The sequence below is a fragment of the Coccinella septempunctata genome, chromosome 1 (assembly GCF_907165205.1).
Source record: "Coccinella septempunctata chromosome 1, icCocSept1.1, whole genome shotgun sequence".
NCBI classification, from domain to species: domain Eukaryota; kingdom Metazoa; phylum Arthropoda; class Insecta; order Coleoptera; family Coccinellidae; genus Coccinella; species Coccinella septempunctata.
Window position 1 is genome coordinate 4,681,200 of NC_058189.1, and position 15,541 is coordinate 4,696,740.

Below are 15,541 nucleotides of genomic sequence, written 5' to 3' on the forward strand. Positions count from 1 at the left end.
AAGAACAAATATGTTGTTACAGTCACCTGTGTATATGATTTGTTCTAAATTCAATCAGGTTTCGCATTTCTGTGATATTCACTTTGATAGTGTTTCCACGATATGTAAAACTTCCATTAATTTTTGTGATAATGGATATGAGTGTTAGTTTGAATTTTTCTTCTGTTGGCAACTTGTTTACTTTTTTAGTTCCACTGTTCATGCTTCTTAGTAATTAAATTCTAGTCTATAAGTTACTTTTTCGCATATTAGTTTTAGTTCATAGTTTTTGTAGATTTCCTGTTATTGGGCGCTTCCTGTTGGAAATAAATCCTTATTATTATTATTAATCCTGTAGAGGCATCTTCAAAAAGAATGGACTACTTACACTGTGTGGTCTGTATATTTACAAGTTGATGCAATTTTTCTACAAAAATCCCCAATATTTTCGGAGCTTCATACGGCCTAATCTTTATCCTACCCGTCACAATATGGTGTATCCAGTGCATAGAATATCTTCTACCGAAAGGGGATGCTCATACATGGCAGTGAAACTATACAACAGCCTTCCTAATAATATTCGCGAAATAAGAGATTTCAAAACCTTCAAAAGGAAAATATTCAATTTTTTAATGGATTCGGAACCATATTCTGCGACCGAATTTTTGTTGATTGGTAGCAGTTCGTAGGGTTTACATTCTGTTTTCATTGTCATTTATGTATATTTTTTGACTTGTTTGTGTTTCATTCTTGTAATGATTTAACAAAATGAATAAATTATTGTTATTGTTATTGTTATTACCTAACTGAGAAAAATGGAAATGTACGTATCAAAACTGATAACATGTGACTCGGTCATTCATTAATTTTTATTTTCAGTGCTCCGACGTTACCCACACCTTGTGCAGTGAAAATTTTACTGCAAGTCAATTGAGAAATTTTCATCCACGTAAATTGTTGCACGCAGGAAGAATTCTCTGTATGAAGGGCCCATTTAGGTAAAATTAGGAACCTCATAATCTATTCAATGATTTTCAATTGCTTCTATTTCGATATATTCAATATACAAAGGTTTTATTGATTTGGATTTGGGAATCGATTGACTGTCAAACTATTTTTGGAAAGTTTTATGAAACCTGCTGTGAGTGATTTTGTTCATTCATTACTCAATACAGGGTGATTCATAACTATTGGGACATAGGCTAAAGGCAGATTGTTTGGACCAAAGCGATAGGACCAAATATACCTCAATAAAATATGGTTGTGGAAAAAGATAGAGGGCGTTAAAGTTGAATTTTTTTTCTCGTTTTTTTGCTAAAAATTTCACTGTATATTTTTTCATCCGTTTTTAAGGAATACACAATTGAACAGTTGAGAGCATCGGAAGAGGATTTGAAGTAACGATTTATTTATTTTATTCATTTATTTCCACGATAAAGCATAATTGGAAACAATGTAACATAAAAAGAATAAAGTTAAATTAAATGTTTTACGTGGCCTCCTCCGACTTCTATGCCTTTTCTGATTCTTTTAATAAAGGACTTTCGAACATCGAAGAAAATATTATTCTGTCCCCTTATGTATGCTACCTGAATTTTGGTTGATTAATGCCTATTTTGGGAGTAGATATAGTAACTGAGCTGAAAAAATAACGTACACGAAATTAGCTGTTATTATATTATTGGTTAATTTCCTATTAATGCATTATTGTCAAGGGTAATCGAACATCAGCGTCCCAAATAATTATTTTATTTGTATTTCGCATTGATTTTCGTAGTACCTAGCGGTTGAATTTAGAAGATATGAACTGTGAAGGTTGCAGAAAAACTATGATGGTTAGAGAGTAATCAATATATCTATGTAGGAACTACAACTCCAGCTTCCACCAGCTCCACACATTCTTTAACAGATGTTATAGGAACGATATCAATGTGATTTACTCAAAATATCACAACTCGAATAATAATATGGCCTCTATGGACTTCTCGAATTGTTTGTTAGGCTGCATAAATATCCACATTCCGATATGAGCATAGAAAATTTATAAGGTGTCAGATTTCACTATACTTCAGCCATATTTTGGCGATTAAGCGTCTTAATCGATGTCTTAAAGCGTCTTTAAGCGTGACGTCATTAATTTTGTTGTCGCAAAAATAGAATATCGCTGATGGTTGAGTCATCTGTCGTTGTCATTAGACAGCAAATCGAATTGTGAATTTTTCAATTTCTGTTCTTTGGCTATTATTTGAAAAATATTTATTTATTCTAAATGATAATGCAGAAACTGCATTATTGGCAATAAAAGCACTCTTCCCTAGTAGGAATTCAAATCAAATTCGATATAAACAACATATTCTCCCTTCTTCTTTATATTACCTCTTTCCGCTTAAGAAGTTCTGTGCTTAAGACGACACAGGCCAGAGACAAGATGACTCTATGACACAGGCGCTCTCCACAGACCGCCAGGTTCCGCTTAAAGCGTCTTAAAGACTGACGTCATGACTTATTCGCTCGAATAGCACCGCTTAAAGACGCTTCACGCGTCTTAATCGCGAAAATATGGCTTTCATTCAAATTTATTTTAGCAGTCGGTTGGCCATGAAATAATTTCCTTAAGTTTTTGTAACTAGAACGAAGTTAGGTTGGCACTCATGAAATGTCGTTAATGTCATAACGCCGTTGCCACAACTAATATCAATTTTTATTACGAAAATGCCGAAAGTGATTGAAAATAGAGACAGGGTTTCAGGAAGTGCTATTTAGAATTCAGATCCGCTCATTCAAATAGTTATACCCTGATATTCTGAAATCCACAATACGTCAGACGGTAGCGAACATATTCAATGTAAGAGAATTTATATAATATTTCATCTGAATCTAAACGACATATACTTCAGCTGGATATTTCCACAATCAGAAAGATTGTGAATGAAGAGGATGACAAAGAATTTCCTTCTATTGGGAGACCCAAAAAAGTGGTGGCATTTGAGAATTTTATGTTTGAGTGAATTAATGCGAAAAGTTTACTACAGGATTTTCGATAAATGTCATCGGAGAATAAGTTCCCTAAAATGGATTTTTCTATTTTTCATTTGACTTGTCCTATACAATGTAAATGTCTTAAGGTACTAATAAATACCTATAATTATTATTATTACATCAATGTATTAAAATGAATAGCCACAAATACGCGCAAGTTGCCCTATTACTTGTTTATTCATGTGAAATTTTTGTTCAAAGGTGAAGTTCATCTTAACTTGAAACTTCCTTCAATTCCTTTTACTTATATTGATGCAAGATGATTTTTGTTGAGGAATTTAACATTCTTGTAATTATCTGTTAATTCAAGTTAATATTTTTGAAATCTACAAAGGATGTAAGCCAAAGAAGATAACGAACATTAACTCCCCTCAAGCTAGTGCATATTATGATATTATACTGATCTCTTGTATTTTCCATGCAAATAACTGGATTTCTAATGCCTTCAATCGGTTTGTATAAACGACATTGTGATAAAACACGTAATAACAGAAACTTTTACGTAGAACGGGCAACATAGCGTTGATTTAAAACCCAAAAATGTTTTGACAAGCTTCATAACCCCACATTTTCGTACTATACAGAGTGAAATGTGTCAAATTTCCATGGCCAACCGACTGCTAAAATAAAAGTGAATGAAGTATAGGTATCGATAGAAAATTTTTGTTATCAAGAATTCACATTCAGTTCAAAATGTGGTCGACGGAAAAAACTTGTAATCAACTCGTTTATTAATTGAGCGATTAATGATCTCGAACATTAACGTGCAAGCGAAGCGATCATCATTAAGCGACAATCATTAATCGCTTTCATTATTTACATAGGTATTGTTTGACTTGAAAGCACTTGAAAACAGTTATCCTGTTGCAGCAAAGAAGAGATATTACTTTGTTGGACTTCTTTGGATTATCATAAACAATCATGTGTTCCCTCTCGGCATCAGGTTTAAATTTTTCGTATCGCTTTTGTAATAAATCAAACAGCATGATCAAAATATAGCATTCATTATGTTATTATTATGTCGAAGGTATGTTGTATATAGTATATATTTACTACATAGTCAGAGTTTCTTCATAGTTTGCATGTTTACTGCAGTAAGTTATCCGAGGATTCCTAGGCGATCGCTTCAAATTTATTGACGAATAAACTTGGGATTGCCGCTTTGGCCCTACAGAATGGTCTACCTAGATTTCGTATATTGCAGCGTTCAGGACAATATCTGCTCTAATTGAGATATGTTCAGAATACACGTTTGGGGAAACTGGATTGCGGCAATCTGTTTCAATTTATATGACAGGTTCAAACTACATTTACTTCGAGTGTTGGTAATTTGTTCCTTTATTCCTACTTATTATGGTAACAAAAAATGACAAATTGGAAGTATTTTATTTCAATTTATCAGACAAATTGATTATGATGACCTTCTGAACGTTTTTTCGGATTGTGTTCGATGGTACTTCAAATCGATCTTTATATTTCACATTCTAGGTTTTGACTGTGACCCTACCGGTTTGTATTTGGTTTTATCTTATTTTTCTTCATCTTTGGATTCGTTGCAATAATACACTGCGCAAAAATATTAACGCACATTCTGAAAATCTCAATTTTAATGAAAGTTAACTCTACATTGACTTTATAACTTATTTTTATGTTCTCTCGGGAAGGTTTTGAACGAAACAAGACACATTAAATGGAAGAAAAATTCAGGATTTCACCGAATCTTATGTGAAAGAAGAGAAATGAACAATTTTCAAAATACTGATAAGTGATTTAATACTTGGTATTTCCACCCCTTGCGTTAATTACAGCTCGGCAACGAAGGTTCATACTCAAAATGAGTGATCTTAAAATGTTCTGATCTAATCCTTTCCAGATTTCTCCGAGTTGGATTCCTAAGTCATTAAGAGTAGTTGGATGATTTTCTGAACTTCTCAGCCTTCTATTGAGGTTGTCCCAAACCTGCTCAATCGGATTGAGATCTGGACTTTTTGCTGGCCATTCCATTCGAGAGACTTCTACCTCTTCAAGGTACTCCTGAACGATACGCGCACGATGAGGTCTGGCATTATCGTCCATAAAAATTAAATTTTCCCCCACGTATGGGGCAAATGGTACTACATGCTCTTCAAGAATGTTCCTTATATACTTATCAGCATTCATAGCTCCATTATCAACGACCACTAGGTCTGTGCGAGCAGTCAAAGATATTCCACCCCATACCATAATCGATCCTCCCCCGAAACCAGTAGTTATCAGGAAATTGCACTGAGCATATCTTTCATGTGGACTTCTGTATACAAGGGAACGTCAATCGCAATGGTAGAGGCAAACTCATCTGTGAAGGGAATTCTTTCCCAATCGGCCTCTTCCCAATGGATATGCTCTCTCGCAAAATCCAAACGCGCCCTTCGATGGGCTGGGGTAAGAGCTGAGCCTCTTGCCGCGACACGAGGCCTTAAATCATATTCTCGGAGGCGATTTCTTATTGTCTGAGTGCTAATTTGCACCTCTTGAGTTTGCTCAAGCTGAATTTGAAGGAGGCGAGCGGTTGCAAACCGTTGTCTCAACGAAGAAACTCTCAAGTTACGTTCTTGAATGGCAGTTGTTACCCGTGGTCTATCCTGTCCTGGTCTTCGGACATTCATACCTGTCTCCCTGAATCGCTGCAACATTCTGGACACACTTGTATGGGAAACTCCAAACCTTCTGTAATTCTTGTGTATGTCCACCCTTCTTCTCGCAAAACTACCGCTTGGGCACATTCCTCTTGGGTCAGATTGCGTGTTTCGCGTTGCATAGCGATCGAGTGTAGAAAATCAAACGAAAGAAAAACTATTGATCACTAGAATTGATTCCTGCTGGGAAAAAACATCTGTATTGAAGAAAAACGTTGAAAGTGGATAACATATGCATGCATAATTCTGATAAAAATAATTATCATTGAGTTCACCTTCAGTTGTAGAATAAATTTGAGATTTCCATAATGTGCGTTAATTTTTTTGCGCAGTGTAGTATATTATTTCATAAGGAGGTTGTTACTCTTCATAATTTGTAATTGTAATATTGCTGATTACATCACGAGATGTAATGTGTTTTCCTTGATCTGACGCTTTTCGGGTTTTTCTCGTGGATTTTCGATAATGCACTTTCAACTTGGTCATTTTGAAAATTTCGTGGAAGTAATTTTTGTTTAGCGATTTATTTTGACGTGTCATACCTTCTGTTGAAGAAACTATAACCTCAAAAAATACCGTGCAAAAGAATTGCAGCCATACTTCGTCCTCGGATGACTTGGACGTGTTACTAACCCTCCAATTATTTTCCCTCCTTCTCCCTTGTATAAATCTACGAAATATAGTCCATGGCAGCTGAAATATAATGTCACAAATTACACCCCATATTGTAGAGCTCCCCAAATGATGAACGAATCAAAACGCGCTACACCGTTAATAATGAAGGAAATAGTTTCTCGTATTTCCCTGGATGTGAATTTCAGTTGAGACAGCTCAACGTGATATCTTCGATATTTCCGGATTCAATGCGAAACGGAAAAGGAACTTGACGGGTGTTAGACAATGAATCCGACGAACCTCACGAGCATGAAATGGGGATATTTCATAAGGAACATTTCCGAAATCATCTTATGTCGTAATGAACAATGAAGATATCCATGAAATTGTTCCTAAGAATCTTGGAAATTAGATATTTATGTAATTCCGTAAGGAATATCCTCTTTAGCGTCAACTTCAACAAGGATAATTCCAAATGGAGGTTACTGTTTTCGTTTGACAATTGGGAATTCAAATGTAGATTGCAGCGACATGGTGATGACAGTTCGAAGTAAAAAGTTAATAAAGTCATTGTCATTTTTGAAGGGGGATTTTGTAATGTTCGTGAAATAAATCCTTTTTTCTCAGTTTATGGTCGTTTTTTCGCAATTTTGAAGATTGGTTGTTGTTACTGTATTCAAGTGTGTTAATTATTATAAATTTTAGGTCAATAAATGTATTAGTATTTATGGAAAAAATTCAGACTGACTATGTTTTGAATCAGTTGATAAAAGAGAGCAATATTTTTTAATCCGAATTTCTTGGCTCTTTACACGATCATGATAGAAGGAAATTGATTGTTTGGACAGCCATTCATAACTATTGGGACATAGGCTAAGGGCAGATTGTTTGGACCAAAATATGGCGATAGCTCAATAAAATATTGCTGTGGAAAAAGATAGAGGGCGTTAAAGTTGAATTTTCTTTTTTCGTTTTTTGCTAAAAATTTCACTGCATATTTTTTCATCCGTTTTTAAGAAAAACACAATTGAACAATTCAGAGCATCGGAAGGGGATTTGAAGTAACGATTTATTCATTTAATTTATTTATTTCGACGATGAATCATAATTAAAAACAATGTCACCTAAAAAGAATAAACTTTAATTAAATGTTCTTCGTGGCCTCCTCCGACTCCTATGCCTTTTCTAATTCTTTTAATAAAGGACTTTCGAACTTCGAATAAAATATTATTCTGTCCCCTTATAAAAAATTCTACTTTAACGCCCTCTTTCTTTTTCCACAGCAATATTTTATTGGGGTATATTTGGTTCTATCGCCATATTTTGATCCAAACAATCTGCCCTTAGCCTATGTCCCAATAGTTATGAATCACCTTGTATACAATGGCTAAAATTGATGCTAAGAAAACTTATCCAAGTTTTACTGAAAGTCAGAAATGATTTTATAAATGAATTTTATGTTCGACTGCATCATAAACACTTTATTTATGAATTCGTTTAGAGTCCATAATTGACTACTTTATTGGACAGCACTTTATTGGACTCAACTGTCACTATCATTCTGCCAAGTAAATATACAAACAACACTTTATTCAAGGAAGAAGAATTGAACTTCGACCTGAAAACAAAATCATGAATTACTATTCTAAACATTAGTGTGGTAGTGAATATTAAAAACACATTCTTCGTATTATAAAAATTCATGCCTGAGGAAGTCGAGCTCGAAGTTGAAGCACATTTTTCGATCTGCAATACTCTTGATGCAAGTTCTTCCTGGCCCAATATTATGGTGGCAACACTTATTTTAGTACTTTTCGATTCATCTATGTAGCTCACTTTTGTGAGCTTTCAGTTCACTATTGAAGTAAGCCAGAAAATTTTACAATTTTCTTCGTTTTACACTACTCGTTATAAGTCGCATACATATTTTCATAAGCACTTTTAGATTTAGTGGGTAAGAGAGATTCTTTGACGCTTCGGCTACATTTTTTACGCTTTCTTCTCCAGCACTATCCATTTTTTGGATTATTATGACGTTTGTCACAAACTGTGTTTACTAAGGTTGCTAAGGTCGCTGGTTACTAAGGTAAGAAAATCAAAAGCACACTTAATGTTTTTCAGTAATAAGCCATTTCAGAAAATAAATAAATTTCTGCATTGCAGTCGAACATAAAGCTTTGTATGCAACTCGTACATAATTAGGCTTTATGGACTTGCCCAAGTTATTGGCCTCGCTCGCTTTGCTCGCTCTGCCATAAACTTTTGGACTCGTCCATAAAGACCTAATTTATGTACTTGTTACATAAATAGCTATTTTGTGAATGTTATCGAAATTTATATGTATATCAACTTACTAGGTGAAAAAAGTTCTTCTCTGGGGGAAACAGATTTGTTATTTGTGTAAATCCTTTCATTTTGAGGTTATTTATCCAGGTTAGTTTATTCACCTTCTATTATTCTTAGGCCCGGTACTTTCACCTTCGAATAAATTTTATTCAACCAATAATGACGAACCGACATTCGATCTATGACAAATAAACTCTTCTAATTAAGTTTCAATGACAGATTTATTCGATGAATAACACTATCTGAAAGTGAAAAGACTGCATTTTTACTAATCTTACGAATAAGACTTAATAAATGCGAATAAATTTATTTATTCGCACGTGAAAGTACCGGGCCTTAACGAATTTGAAATGTACAAAAACGTCACCGTGGTATAGGGACGAGATACATATGTCCTTGAAAATTGACCAAACGTTCATTTCATCGTGGAAAATAGTAAAAACTGACATCTTCGTAATAGAAGATTTGCTGAAAGGATACAACTTATAAAAACTTTCCCCATTTACACGAGATATATTAAGATATGTTTAACAGATTAAGATATATTTTTTATGAGACCTCTCATTGAAACATCAAAATATTCTCCGTTTCTCGATGTAAACAAACAAAAGTGCATTAAGTTTTTATTTACAAAAATTGACAGTAGGGGGCGTATCGTTTATTTGGAATTCCCAATTCAGTGATCTAACATCTAACAATTAAAATCTACTAATAGAGTGAATAATGAAAAAAATACAGAGTGCCTCCTCTCATGTCTTAAAATTCATTACGTCCATTGAAAAATAGCTCAGAAATTCATAGAGGGGAAGCTAGACTGGAGAGCTTTCGAACGTCATCCAGTAATCTTGAGCAACACCTTGAGTTTTCACATCTTCCAGGCACTGTTTCATTTTGTATTATCGCGGGCGTAACAAAGGGTCCCGAATTTCCCGTTCCAAAAGAACGGGAGAGATTGAATAAACGGTTTCATATTATATGAATGGAAAAAGGGATTTCAGAACGGGGAATCTCTTAGAGACTTCAGTGCCCGCCCCGGATGAGGAACGTGGAATAGAAAAGCTGTAATGTGCTGGAAAATTAACTTTATTAATTTAAAAGTCTCCCCTACTTTGAATTCATCCGTTTGGCCCTCGAAGGATGGATTCAGCGACGGGGTGGCGTCAAAAGTTATATTAGACTTTTATCGAAAATTCCGAATTAGACTTGCTAATTGTCTCTTTCGCATATTCTTCCTATACCTCCGTATCGAAGAATGTTGGAGCGCCATATAACAATCTGATTCTCATGAATTTTACACGCACCAGATGGATAAGAAATTTTCTATTAGCATTAGCGTAACTTGACAGCATACACCATGTTGTGATGTAATCCGGCTAGTGATAAACCCAATAGCTTTCCATTCAGAACAATAAAATCCTGATAAAAATACGTCCAGGAGAAAATTGTTAGGAATCTCGACAGTTTTCGTTTTCGAAATTGGGCTGGAGCTCATGTCAGATACGGCATACCGCAGGGCTCCATCCTGGGCCAATACTTTTCATATTGCACCTGGATGACTTGGTGGATGGAGTGGATGCTGACTTGGTTCAGCTATTTGTGGATGACTCAACTTTCATCAAAAGGCAAGTATATCCGATCAACAGGCGGTGGACTGGTTCAGCAGAAATAAGTTGTCAGCTAATGAAGAAAAAACACAAAGGCTACTGATAACTTCCAAGCAGAGTGAAGAGAAACACAATATTGCAATTCTGGGCTTGAGATTCAACACCAATTCAACTTGGGCTTGACATATAAATAACCTTTGTCGAGAGCTCTCAAAGTTCCATTTTTATGATCAGAAAAGAATACGATCAAGAGTGGGAGAAAGTGCAGCAATACTCATCTACTATGCCCACTCAAATAGCTTAGCCACTTACGGACAAATACTTTGGGGCTCTTCGACTGATGCTACCAAATTATTCCTGAAACAAAACGAACATTGAGAGTTATAGCAAAAGTAAACAACAGATGTAGCTGTAAGGATATATTAAAAAGGTACCAGATACTTACCATTACTAGCTCTTTCATGCTTGACTGTCTTTTGTAAATTCAACATATAGAGCAGCTCACAAGACACTCAGACAGTCAGACACCCATAGCTATGGAGAAACCAAACAGGCATTCAAGTCTCTAGGTACGAAAATGTACAACCACTCACCAGCTGAGGTCAGATCACTACCATTCGTTCATTCATTGCTGAATCTAGTTACCGAGAATAAATCCACAAAAAGACTTAAAATCCAGAAATCCAGACTATCAGTGTGATCAAACTCATAATCTAATAGGGCTACTTGCGACTGTGTGCCGTCCTCTGAATGAAGAGACCCAATTGTGACCTACAGATCCTTCCAAACTCAGGGCATGGATAGTCACCAACCAGATCTGGCCGCCGCTGTATCCTTCTCGAGTCTCCATTATAACTGTGTACCAAAGACCTCCACTGTGACCTGTCTAACGCTAGTTGTTCCCAGTTATGATTGGCATTAACTGATTTTTGGGATTGATGTAGTGTATCCTTAAATCGCTTGTACTGGCCTCCTGGTTTCCGGGCTCCCTCAGTGAATTCGCCATATAGAGCTATTTTGGGGAGTCTTGTGTCTTGCATCCTCAGAATGTGGCCGCTCCATCTGAGTCGGGCCCTCGTTACTTACCTTGTATGAAAGTGTGAACGTAATGAACATATATGAAAGTGTAGGTACATTCTCCTGAATATCCTGTCTTTTGAATGAATCTATTGATCCCACGTGACAGGAAAACTGCTGTTTGGCGTGAGGATTCTCCATATTTTATTGTTCGGTTCGTGTGAATATAAAAAAGGCAGGGAAAATTCCTTGAATGTGAAAGTTCATAAAAAGTAAAATCAGCCGCGAAACAGCGTTAGAGAAAATGAACGCTGTATTAAAATCTGAAAAAGCGTTCCAACATATCCTTCTCTAGTCTCCAATATAACTGTGGACCAAAGACCTCCACTGAGATCTGTCTAACCCTAGTTATTCCCAGCTATGATTGGCATTAACTGATCTTCGGGATTGATGCAGCATATCCTTAAACCGCTTATACCGGTCTCCTGGTTTCCGAGCTCCCGTACAGAGCTATTTTGGGGAGTCTTGTGTCTTGCATCCTCAAAATGTGGCCCCTCCCATCTGAGCCGGGTCCTCGTTACTTGAGTCTCAATTGTTATACAACTTGCGCGCTGCAGGACTTCTTCGTTTGAAACTTTGTGAAATCATCTGATGTGCATTATTTTTCTCAGCTGCCGTTGTTACGTTTGTTCAAGCTGTTTAATGTGTCGCCTGTAGTATTTGGGGAGCCGAAGAGGGAAATTCGGGATTTACTCGAGCGTGTCAGATTAATATAAGGGGACATACCTTGGACCCTGTAGAGTACCTCTACAGTACTACTAAACGATCATTGTACATACTCGAGCGTGTCAGATTAAGATATATGTGGTTAATTACATGTTGAAAAGTATATATTCTCTTAATCTGACAATTTGAGCGTGTCGAAAATGTGTGGGAGGGCACGAAAGTTGCAAAAAAAAACGTCACTTGTACATTCTTCAGCGCGGTGGCGTTTTTTCTTATTTTGAAGCTAATGATTCAAGAATGACGGAAAAAATATAATCTGATAGTTTTAGCAAGCCGAAATAATAAAAATTGCACATAAAGGTCACAAAAATTAGTTTTTTTGAATTATCTCCTTACCCGGGCTTCAAATCTTTTTTGCATTCATTATAAAAGTTGTAGAGCATAACATTATCTACAAATTTTGTCCAAAGCAATTTTTTTTACGTTCAAGCGTTTTTGATACATATGGCGATCAATGCGAGGTGTTTAGCGATACATGCTGAGGCGAAAATTCACTCGTTGGAAAATAGTTCATTCTAAGGTTCAGTCACAGACAAGACTAAAATTTTCGTGACTAATTTCGAAACTGTCATCATAGACATACCTTGTCATTTTGACAATTGTAGATTAGACTGGGATTCTACATTGACCTTGCCCTTTCGCAGGTGTGGCTAAGCTTCTCGCCCTTATCGCCCTCTAACTCGAGAACGGTTAAAAGTATGTGAAATTGCTTCGGACAAAAGTTGTGTAGAATTTTATTATCTACAACTTTCGTAATAAATACAAAAACGATTAGAGATACAGGGAGGGAAATATTCGAAAAAAAAAGGGATTTTTATCATCTTCAAAATGTCAGATTAAGAAAACCCCCTCTGATTAGTGTCAGATTAAAGGGTCAACACGTCTACAACACCCAGATTAACCATCTGTATGAAAATCTGACACGCTCGAGTATGTACAAGTAACGATTTTTTTTACATTTTCAAAGGACCACTGTGACCTTGCGTCACGTCCAAATTGTCAGTCTCTGGAAAAGTAGCTTCCTTTGGGTCCAATTAACATATCCTCCAAAAATCTGACAGGCTTGGAAGATCATTTTTACCATTTTCAACTCATCCGTACGGCCAGCCCCACCACGCAAACTGTCAGATTAATATGAATTTATTATCAGAGAGACATAGAGCATATACAGTATCTTAATTTGACACGCTGGAGTATGTACACCTGACAATTTTTTTTACATCTTGGAGAACCTGCAGACGCTTTCCCCACCGCTGAAAGTGCATACATCAAAGAACCTTTTTTTTTCTTTTTACCATCTAATCTTCAAAATCCACTAGGTCTCCACGATGCTCGAGTAAATCCTGATCTATCATCGTTGGCTCCCCAACCATAGGGAGTCCAGCCTTCGCTTCAGTAAAGAAGCGTTGGGAGGACCACTGCTTTGTAAATAGCTGTCTTGGTCTTCAGATTGAGGTCGTGATTTTGAAACACTCTTTCCTTTAGCTTCCAGAATGCCCGTGATGCTGAATTGATACGGTTATGTATTTCCGTGTCCCGGTTAGCCGTAGTATTTATGAAGTTGCCCAAGTATTTGAACTGCTCGAGCTGTTCTAGAGTTTCATCCTCCAGGCTGATATCTCTTTCTGGCCGACTTACCTAAAGCTTTGTATATATGTTTATAGGTGTCCAACATTATCTGTGGATCTACCAAGAAAATAGTTCAAGAAAATAATATAATTAATAAGATTTATTCGACTGAGAATGTGTTCTACATCTATGCCTGATATAGTATATGTTGTTTGTGAATTCGTGGCTTGTACACAGTGTAAGATTGCATGGATGCACTCCAATGATATTACATCCATATAAACTTGAAAGTTAATATATGAGTATGAGTATCTACTCCTAACGACTAACAGGAATCATCGAATGCCCAATTTAGACGTAAACTGCAAGCTGATTAGTGTCTGAGTGCTTTTCATTATGAAGCTTATTATGAATTTAGCCATCATTGAATTGTGTTTGTGTGCAATATTGCTGAATTATGCAGTGCTCTCGAATTGAGTGGAAAGCTACGCGTACAGATTACGGAGTTCCAGGAAACTTGTTGATGAGTAACCTTTTAACTGAATGTGTTCTGGAGGTAACATTGGATTTTCAACAATATTTTATTTCTCCCATGTTTATACGGAAAAGTAAACTAACATGACCTAGCTGGTACGCTGAAAAAGAAGTGACATCCTGTGGAAATTCATGTCTCACAAAAAGACTCTACGCTAATCGATTTCCCCAACGATGTATCGCCCATTTTATACGATATTTTCGAGAGTGCATCGGCAGTTTATGAAGTCGGGTTTTGTTTTTGTAAGGAGACCCGATGCGGAAAACGGCATTTGATAACGCTCAACGAGAACGGAATATCTTGAATTTAGCACGAAAATAAGCACACGACATATATCACTGAAATTGGGGATTCTAAAAACATGAACTCGTAGGTTTGAGAAAGGACAATAACAGAAGCATTTTTGTTTCAAAAAATTTCAGACACTTACAACAGAAGAAAATTTTTTACTGATGAGGCGCGCTTTACAAGGAATGGTATAATAAATCTTTTTAACCTTCTTTATTGCTCTAATGAAAATCTATCTTGAAGAATAGGAATAAGCTCTTTACAGTTTTTCTCATTTCGGATATCATGAAAGAAAATAGAGTATTCAGATTTTCAATTTTGTCCTTTGTATCGAAAGCGTTCGCATCATTCTTCGTTTCATGTAACAATCTGTCTTTTAAATTTTGCTGATTTACTTCCATTTTATCGAGGTCAAAAGCGTGTAGAGAGTTTTTGCTGCGTTTTGCTGAAGCATTACATTTTTCTCTGTTTTTCAAAGAATAAATGCTATTTATCATGTCAGTTTGAAAAATCGAAATTCTGAAATAGGCTTTCGTAATTGCTCACAATAGATAGAGTGTTCGAAGACCTATATTTGCTTAACAAACGTTCGGATATCTAACAGTTTACCAGATTATCAAATTTTTAGTTTTCCAATTTTTCAAATTTCGAGTTAGAGAAATCATTGTAAATTTAAACGTGTTACATACTCTGAGAAAGCAATCTTTCTGATGATAAATCTCGATATTTCATCAACCCCGGCGCAACCGTTCTATCTTGACGAAGTTTTAACTGAACCCAACTTTTTGGGAATTTTTCGAAGGTCACCTTTAGAGTAATTTATCTTCCAAGAAGATTTTCGTAGATCTAAACGTGATACATATTCTGAAGGAGCAACTCATCTAGTAATAAATCTGAGAACTTCATTCATTTCGACACAACCGCTCGGTGTTGAGGAAGTTTTAACTGAACCCAACTTTTTGGGAATTTTTCGAAGGTCATCTTTCGAGTAATTTATCTTCCAAGAAGATTTTCGTAGATCTAAACGTGATACATATTCTGAAGGAGCAACTCTTTGAGTAAAAAATCTGAGAAATTAATCCATTTCG